This window comes from Palaemon carinicauda, chromosome 22 (assembly GCF_036898095.1).
Source record: "Palaemon carinicauda isolate YSFRI2023 chromosome 22, ASM3689809v2, whole genome shotgun sequence".
Classification (NCBI taxonomy): domain Eukaryota; kingdom Metazoa; phylum Arthropoda; class Malacostraca; order Decapoda; family Palaemonidae; genus Palaemon; species Palaemon carinicauda.
This window is the reverse complement of record NC_090746.1, coordinates 103,125,850-103,135,679: the sequence shown is the minus strand read 5'-3', so window position 1 is coordinate 103,135,679 and position 9,830 is coordinate 103,125,850. Positions and strand designations below refer to the sequence as shown.

The 9,830-nt window shown below is 32.3% G+C and overlaps 1 pseudogene; it reads left to right on the top strand.

Moving 5' to 3' along the window:
- Nucleotides 1–787: 787 nt before the first annotated feature.
- On the top strand, nt 788–2,520 carry LOC137615998 (uncharacterized; annotated as a pseudogene).
- Nucleotides 2,521–9,830: the final 7,310 nt, after the last annotated feature.

Sequence of the window (9,830 nt, the reverse complement as noted above, 5' to 3'; positions counted from 1 at the left end):
CACGGCTGATGCACTGGTAGTGCCCTAGCAGAAGGGCAAATTAAGAATTTGAAATATACTTAATCCAGGATACATTAAACTTATTTCTAGATATAACAAATTAATTAGTGAAAATTTGGCATTGTGAAACGGCCGAACAATTTGTATTCCGGTGAACAAATCGCTCATTTGCGAGAAGAGTGACATAACTCAAAATTTTGCTATTTTGAGTTATTGCCACCATCAAAAAGCCCGTGTCAAGCTCTATAAGTGACAATAACGTCATAACTGAGTCAGCAAATACGGCCGCTGGAGAGCTTCATGTGTCACTCTTGCACTACCTCGATTGTCATAACATTGGGTATCAATTTCGACACATCTCAGTTACTCAAGAGCTTTATTGGAGTAAGGAAGTATGCTGCTGCGTGAACACTGGCATATTTTGTACTATGTCATCATTGTAACTAACGTGAGTATTCCCTTACTATGTTTATTTTTTCATGTAGAATGTATTAATTTGAGTTGAGACAGTATTCATGCAAACCTCTAATGAGGCTATATGAAACTATTCCAAGATATGACAGTCTTCAAGCAAACTACTACTAACATCTAAGTATTTACTCAAGTTATGTCACTATTACAACCCACTAAAACCTACAGAGCTTTCAAGGAAATTAGACTATCTCAATATATGACTCTATTGAAGCAAACAATATGATTCTTAACCATTTTTACAAATTTTATTTAGAATTAGGTCGCTCTTCCCAAAGAACAAGAGAGTCATATCAATTTAAGCAAAATTTATAATATGAGTAGCAGAGGTAAGAAGCTCGTGAACTTGGCGTTGCAGTCCAAAGAGAACATGAGTGGGTTAAAGCCTTCCCAAGTTGATGACAATAACTCCAAAACATGTTAGTATTTTACCTACGTATTTTTTTTTTTTAAAGATTTTGAACCAAATAATTAGTACCTACAAGATGTTATTTTTTTCTCTTCTACGATTTATAATCAATTTATATGCATCTTTTATAAAATTGAGCATTTAAAAAGAATTTCAGCTAGCCTAGGAAATAATATTGATATACTTTTTTGTTGATGTTGCAGCAACCACTCCCAGTGCATCACCAATGAACTCCGTCAAAAGCCGATCATCAAGTATTAAACTCATCCTCAAGTAATTCGTCCTCAACATCAAGTTAATCTTCAGAGTCAAGTGATACTTTATGTAGTGACGTCGATACAGATGATTCAGTTGCTGATAAAGATTACGTGCCTGATAAAGAGGATGAAACAGATGAGACTGAAGATGAATCACTACCAAGAAATCAGTCACTTTGTCCAGATAAATCAAAAGCAAGCCAGGAAAGCGTTTCTATTTTGGTAAGTCCGGCGAAGAAAGGCATCAAACAAAAGAGGCGTCCTGAAATATGGAAGAGAAACAAACAAAAACAGCTGCGAAATGCGGGAAAAGCCTACACCATGCATACCAAAGAAAAAACAATGAGGACAGAAAGAAGAATGAAACCCCCTTGTGGTGTAAAATGTAGGCTTAATTGTTCATCGAAAATCGATGAAGAAGCTAGAATGGAGATCTCAAACTCTTATTGGGACTTGGGTGAATTATCCCTACAGCGCCAATTTATAGCCAATTCAATAACAGCCATTGAACCGACCTATAGATACGTTCGCATAGGTAGAAGTCGTCAGCCAAGAGCCTTGAACAGCGCATTTAATTTCCATGTGAATGGTGAGAAAGTTCGAGTATGCAAGCTGTTTTTTAAGAACACCTTGGATATAAATGACAGACCCATACGCACAGTTCTAGAAAAACAGAAAAAAATTGCTGGAACACTATTGGAACCTGACCTCAGAGGAAAACATGACAATCATGCTACTGTTAGTCAAGAAATTCGAGATGGAATAAAGCAGCATATAGACTCCATACCAAAAATTGAAAGCCACTACACTCGAAGAACAGAAGAACAGAAGCAGTTTGGAAATTATGCACTCTTCTACTGAATATTCACAGAGGAGTATAATATTTCCTTCTACACTCCCAAAAAGGATTAATGCGATGTTTGCACCGCTTTTGAAAACGCCACTGAAACTGAGAAATATGATATGAAGGAAAGTTATGATTTGCACCATCGAGAAATGGAATTATCAAGAACAGAAAAAGCACGAGATAAGGAGAAGAAAGACTGTGCTGTTGCAGTATATGATTTACAGGCTGTTATCCAGCTACCTAAAGGAGAGGTTTCAGTATTTTACTATAAATCCAAATTGAATGTACTTAATTTTACCATATACAACCTGATATCTAATGCATGCAATTGCTATATTTGGAATGAATCAAATGGCCATAGAGGAGTAAATGCGCTTGGTACTTGTGTTCTGAAGTACTTAAAGGATACTTGTGATTCTGGTTGCACTGATTTTATTTTTTATTCTGATAACTGTGCAGGACAGCAGAAAAACAAGTTAATGCTTGCTCTATATCTGTATGCTGTAACAAACTTGGATATACATTCCATTACTCACAAGTACCTGATCAAAGGACATACTCAAAATGAGGGAGATTCGGCGCATTCTCTGATCGAGAGGCAAGATAAAAGGCTTCTTAAAAGTGGACCGATGTATGTCCCTGAAACTTTTGTAACCGCTGTTCGTGCAGCTAAAAAAAAGGGTGATCCTTTCGTTGTCCAGGAACTCTGCTATGAAGATTTCAAGAACATAAAATCATTAGTCAATGAGATTGGTCCCATGAACCTGAAAGAGTTGAAACTTTCTGATGCAAAAGTTCTGAGAGTAACCAAATCTTCACCAAGATCTGTCTTCTATAAGAATTCGTACGCAGATGATTTTCAAGAAACCACGGGTCTCAAAGCTAAGAACTACCCAAGGACAGTTATTCTGCTACCTGCATTTAATGTCAAGCCTGGGCTTCCTAAGAACAAGAAGGATGATCTCATTGGATTGTGCAAGAAAAACCTTATTCCAAACCAATACAAGTTGTTTTATGAGAGCCTTTAATTATTATTACTACTCTGTAGATGTTAACTTACTTTAGGAAAATATATTGTAAGGAAATTGTAAGGAAACAATCTATGTATCTCCTAAGTTGAACTTACTACTTAAATTTTTATTTATATGATGCAAACACTGGCTGAAATTTATTTCTTCATTTTTTGTTCTTCAGTTATTAGAATCTTTGAGGAGAGTAAACTGTATAAAATCATCTGTTTATCTTTTATTTTCATAATCTAATGCATGATATTTCTAGCAAGAAAAAGTCAAGTGACATAAAAAACGAAACTTTCTGTGTAATTCAATATTTGGAGCTTCACTTTAGCAATATTATCTTTATGATATACAGATAATTTGAGCCAGACAATACCTTTTAATATCCGTCATAAAACGGAACAAAATAATTTCATGTGCACAAAATGAGCAATTCTCGTTGTAATAGTGTCATATTTTGAATTGAAACTCAAAAGTTGTGACAGTTTTGCAACGAGATGGTCATAACTATGATTGCATGAAAAAAAGGCCCTCAATAATCATGCAGTTCTATTGATATTCATTGCAACACTTATTATAATCTAGCTAAATGTGTTGTCTACGTTTTAGTTTGAGAAAGGTCATCATTCAAGTGATAGTTACAAACTACAGCGACATTGAAAACTGTTTTTGCCTCTCCTGAAAAATGTCCATTTTTGAGTTATGACACTGTTCTCGCAAATTTATATATATATATGTATATATATACTGTATATATATATATATATATATATATATATATATATATATATATATATATATATATATATATATATATATATATATACAGTATATATATACACATATATATATATATATATATATATATATATATATATATATTTATATATATATATATATATATATATATATATATATTTATATATAAATTATATATATAGGCTATATATATACATATATATATATATATATATATATATATATATATATATATATATATATATATATATATATACAGTATATATATACATACATATATAAATATATATACATATATACATATATATATATATATATATATATATATATATATATATATATATATATATATATATATGCACTACCTACAAGCACTAGTAAAAGCCAAAAGCCAAAAAAAAAGAAAAACGAAAAGCATAAAACATAGCCCTCTCTGCAAACCAAGATTTCGGAGCCTTGAAAATCATAACAAATGGTGGATGCTTTGAAACTGGAATTCCTATTCTGGAATCCAGATGTATTGAAACTGGAATTCCTATTCTGGAATCCAGATGTATTGAAACTGGAATTCTTATTCTGGAATCCAGATGTCCACCAGAAGTCCATAGCGAAACGAATGACGATGTCTTTTCGTAATGCAGAGAAACGAGAGACTCCAATCTCAGTATTTCTCTTTGATTGTCTTCTGTTTTGAAGAAGGTTTTCGAATCCTGATTGGAGGAGTAATATGTTCGTTGCTGTTTGTATTATTATTATTATTATTATTATTATTATTTTTTGTTATTATTATTATTATTATCATTTGTTATTAATATTGTTATTATTATTATTATTATTAATATTATCATTATTATTATTATTACAAGCCAAGCTACAACCCTAGTTGGAAAAACAAGATGCTACAAGCCCAAGGGCTCCAACAGGGATAAAATAGCCCAGTGAGGAAAGGAAATAAGGAAATAGATAATGTACAAAAAGAAGTAAATGAAATGAAATATCTTAAGAACAGTAATAACATTAAAATCTTTCAAACAAACAAGAGAAAGAGAAATTAGATAGAACAGTTTTAATGGATTGAAAAATTGTTTAAAGGTTGAAAGGCTACTCATGAATGGCAGAGACAAGGGACAGTGACATTGCCCTATCAAGCAGGACAATGCCCTACAGTCTGACCATATATACATATGATCAGCGCCCAAACCCCCTCTCCACCCATGCTAGGACCAAGGAGAGCCTGGCAGTGGCTGCTGATGACTCAGCAGATAGACCTATAGGCTACACCAAACCCCGCCCTTTTTTTTTAGCTCGCAAGGATGGTTGGGTTGCAGTGACCAAAGGAACTAACGAGTTTGTGTGGGACTCGAACCCCAGTCTGGCGTTTACCAGTCAATGGACGACCCCATCGGCCACCACAACCCTATGGAATATAATTAACTTGTGAAACAGTAAGTTAAAAAGGCTGAAATATGTCTCTCTTTAAAGTTTATATATGAAAGATCTATAAGTTTTTGTTATTAACTTTGTATAGATGATTATGGGGGAAATATTATTATTAATGTTATTTAGTAGTAGTAGTAGTAGTAGTAGTAGTAGTAGTAGTAGTAGTAGGGGGAAGACTGCATCAGGGAGGGTATGTAAATGAAAACATGGTATATGACATATCGAGCTGGAGAAGATTCCAGAAACAGCGACCCCCCATATAAATGGGCTGAAAATACTGTAGATTACTAGTAGTAGTAGTAGTAGTAGTAGTAGTAGTAGTAGTAGTAGTAGTAGTAGTAGTAGTATAGTAGTGGTAGTAGTCATTGCCATCAAAATATATTTGTTATTGTAGTTTCATTCCTTAGAGTTTTATTCGTATTATCAATATTGTTTTTCTTGGGTCTTCCAAAAGCTATTCGAGTTTCTTACACTTTGTTCTGCTTTGGGGAGATAGAAAGCTTTCAATAGCCATAATTAAATTCATTTTTGAAGAATAAAGCTAGAGAGAGAGAGAGAGAGAGAGAGATGAAATATGTTAAAGTGATATCATCATGATAGACAATAAGCGGCAATTTTACAACAATTTGATTGAATCCAAGCTGCAATTCAGAACTTTGTTTAAAGACAATTCTCTTTCTCAACTGCCTAGTGAAAAAAAAGAAAAGGTTTGATGATCCTGCCTTTCATTAGAAAATCATAATCCATATAAGGCAGCCTGATTCCTACGTGAATCTAAAGGACTCACGAAAGAAGACACTGAAGTTAGTCGAAGGACATATTTTATAAATGAGAAATAGGAATTACGTTGTTGTATAGTAACATTACCATAATATGCTGCATTGAGAAAATATCTTCCCTATATAATAAGGAGCAAGTGTCTGTATATATATATATATATATATATATATATATATATATATATATATATATATATATATATATATATATATATATGTATTATATATATACATATGTATATATATATATATATATATATATATATATATATATATATATATATATATATATATGTATTATATATATACATATGTGTATATATATATATATGTATTATATATATATGTATTATATATATATATATGTATTATATATATATATATATATATATATATATATATACATATGTATATATATATGTATTATATATATATATATACACATATGTATATATATATATATATATGTATTATATATATGTATATATATACATATGTATATATATATATATATATATATATATATATATACATATATGTATTATATATATGTATATATATACATATATATATATCTACATATATATATATCTACATATATATATATATATATATATATATATATATATATACATATATATATATATATATATATATATATATATATAAATATAATATATATATATATATATATATATATATATATATATATATATATATATATATATATATATATATATGTATATATACAGTATATATATACACATATATATATGTATACAGTATATATGTAGATATATATATATATATATATATATATACATATATATATTATATATTTATATATATATATATATATATATATATATATATATATATATATATATATATATATATATATTCCGGCCATGCAAAGCTCTTCCCGTCCCTCTGATAGGGAGAAGATGGAGTAGTCATACCTTGGTTTGAGGCAGGTGCATGTGTGTGCATATCTATCTGATTATTTACCTTCTAACTCCTCTAAGAGACAGTTGTACCTTCCATTCCTGACCAAATCATTGATTCTAGCCTCAGTCAGGCTCATCTCCAGCCTCTCTTTCTCTGTTTTCATCTCTCTAATGATCCCCCATTGCTCCTCATTGTCTCTTTCAGTTCCTCAGTCTCTTCCTCAAATACAGATTCCAACCGATGAATAAAGGTCACTTTTTCATCCCTAGCTCTTTCCAGTTGCTCACTCATTTCAAGATTTATTTGTCCCATCTCACTTAATCTATTTAGATATTGTCCGATGGAAGCATCTTTATTAGATAATTCCTCTTTTAGGTGATCACTTCTTTTTTTGAAGATGTTGCAACTTAGTCGAGAATTTCTCAATCTAAGTTTCTTTTCCTTTCGAAGAGTTTCGATTCTGTTGGAGAGACCTTGAGTCTCTGCTTTCAGTTCCTCTATCTCTTCCTCGAGTTTGTCTTCCCTCTTAATTCGGGCTTCATTTTCTTCCTGAACTTTTTCCAGTTGTTGAGTCAGTCCAAGAATCTTTTGGTCCTTCTCGGTTAATTCATCTAAATGATCCATAATTGTAATCTCTTTATTAGAGAGTTCACTCTTTAGTTACTCGTTGGTTAGTTGAAGATCCTGCAACTTGGATGAGAAATGTTCAATTTCCATTTCTTGATCCTTTTGAAGTTTCCATAGTGTTGGAGAGACGTTGAATCTCTGCCTTCAGCTCTCTCTTCTCTTCTTCTAGTTTAGATTCCACCTGGCATCTAGAGTTGATCTCTTCCCAGGCACACTCCAATTCTATGTCCAAAAACTCAACTCGTTTTTCCATCTCCAGTTGAATATTTTTACCTAACTCCTTTAGTTCCTTTTCTTCCTCCTCTGTGGACAAGAATTTCCACAACAGGACATTTCCAGCCACAATCATACCTACCAAAATAACCCAGAACCAATTGCCAACACTCTTTTGGGGAACAATAGTTCCACCCTCAAGTCCAGTGACGAAGTCTGGCAGAAATTTCCCCAGAGTTCCAATAGATTTCAGATCAGCCTTGAGCGTTTCCAGTTTCCGTTCCATAGTCTGGACCTTCAGTTGGCACTGCTGAGGATCCTGCCGTGATTTCCAGAATCCTCCGACCACAGGGAAGGAGGATAACAGTCCCTGGAGGACGGGAACGTCTCCGATCCCGCCCTCAGAGTAGTCATTCCTTTTGGGCAGTAGCCAAGAGACCATCCTGAACGCGAAGGAGTCCTGAATTTCCTTCATTCGTCCTTCGAGTTCTAAGAAATAGCTCTCACACGCCGACTGCTGCTCCTGAAGATCAGCTGTAAGCTGTGATGCCTTGAATAATCCTCCAAAAACTCCGTTGAATGCTTTCCTCATTGTGCTGATCGCTGTTTGGTACATACCGAACATGGTGTTCAAATCTATGTTAGATTACAATATGTTTCTCCTTCGACCAACCTTATTTTGAAAAACCAGAAGGAATCTCCCGGAGACCCTCAAGATCCCCTCCCAGCTCGGAGTCTCTCACACATTCATTCTTTGAAGCCTCCGGAGAATCTTCCGAACTGCTTCAGGAAAATTCCTCCTCCTCTTCTTTTTCATCTTGTTTTATATTATCTATCTTATTATTCACCTTTCTTTTCTTCTTCCGAGGATGAATCTAATTTTTCCATTGATTAATAATAATAATAATAATAATAATAATAATAATAATAATAATAATAATAATAATAATAATAATAAAGGGGAAACATGAAGGAACACGAAGAATCTTCGAGTGTCTTCCTCCTCTGCAACTAAGAGAGAAGATACTCTCTGAAGACTTTCTGAATCGAAGAATTTCCGGGACAATTCTCTCTCTCTCTCTCTCTCTCTCTCTCTCTCTCTCTCTCTCTCTCTCTCTCTCTCTCTCTCTCTCTCTCTCTCTCTCTCTCTCTCTGTCAGTACTTTAGAGTCGCTTGCCAAGAAACCATAAAATTTGAAATCATCATTGCCTCATAGTCATTTCATTTTCTGTTTCAAAAAAAAATTTGGATATATATATATATATATATATATATATATATATATATATATATATATATATATATGTGTGTGTGTGTGTGTGTGTGTGTGTGCATATATATATACACACACACACACACACACACACACACACACACACACACATATATATATATATATATATATATATATATATATATATATATATATATATATATATATATATATATATTCTTATTTCCTTTCCTCACTGGGCTATTTTATCCCTGTTGGAGCCCTTGGGCTTATAGCATCTTGCTTTTTCTCACTCTTTCATGAGTGTTCTGCTTCAAAGACTTTACTAGTTCCTAAAATCTCCATCTTCAGTTTAGTAATTGTTTACATATTCACAGGGTCTTTCACATTTCAATTCGTAGGACTGTCTATTTGCTTCTAATTTGGATACGACTTATGGCAAATGAATCAAAAGGTTAATGCTTAGTACAAATACTGTAGATGGTCTCCACTAGACAAGAAAATATGAAAGGCAGAAAATAAATACTACTACTCTCCATAATCTGGTTCGAAATGAAGCATTATTAATCAAAAGTTAGCCCAAGTAACTAGATTTAAAATTACATTTTATCTCACATAAGAGGAATAAGAGAAACAGCACAGAATTTGCATATTTGCACCACTTGTGTTGCTATCAATCTAGATAACCTTTTGCTAGCTATCTTGATATGTCATCTTTTAATTTACAGTATAAATATTCTCAAGTACACAATGAAAATGTAAAAAAAAAAAAATGGTTTTATACCTCTTAAAAGTTATACATGCTACTTTATTTCTTAGATATAATATGT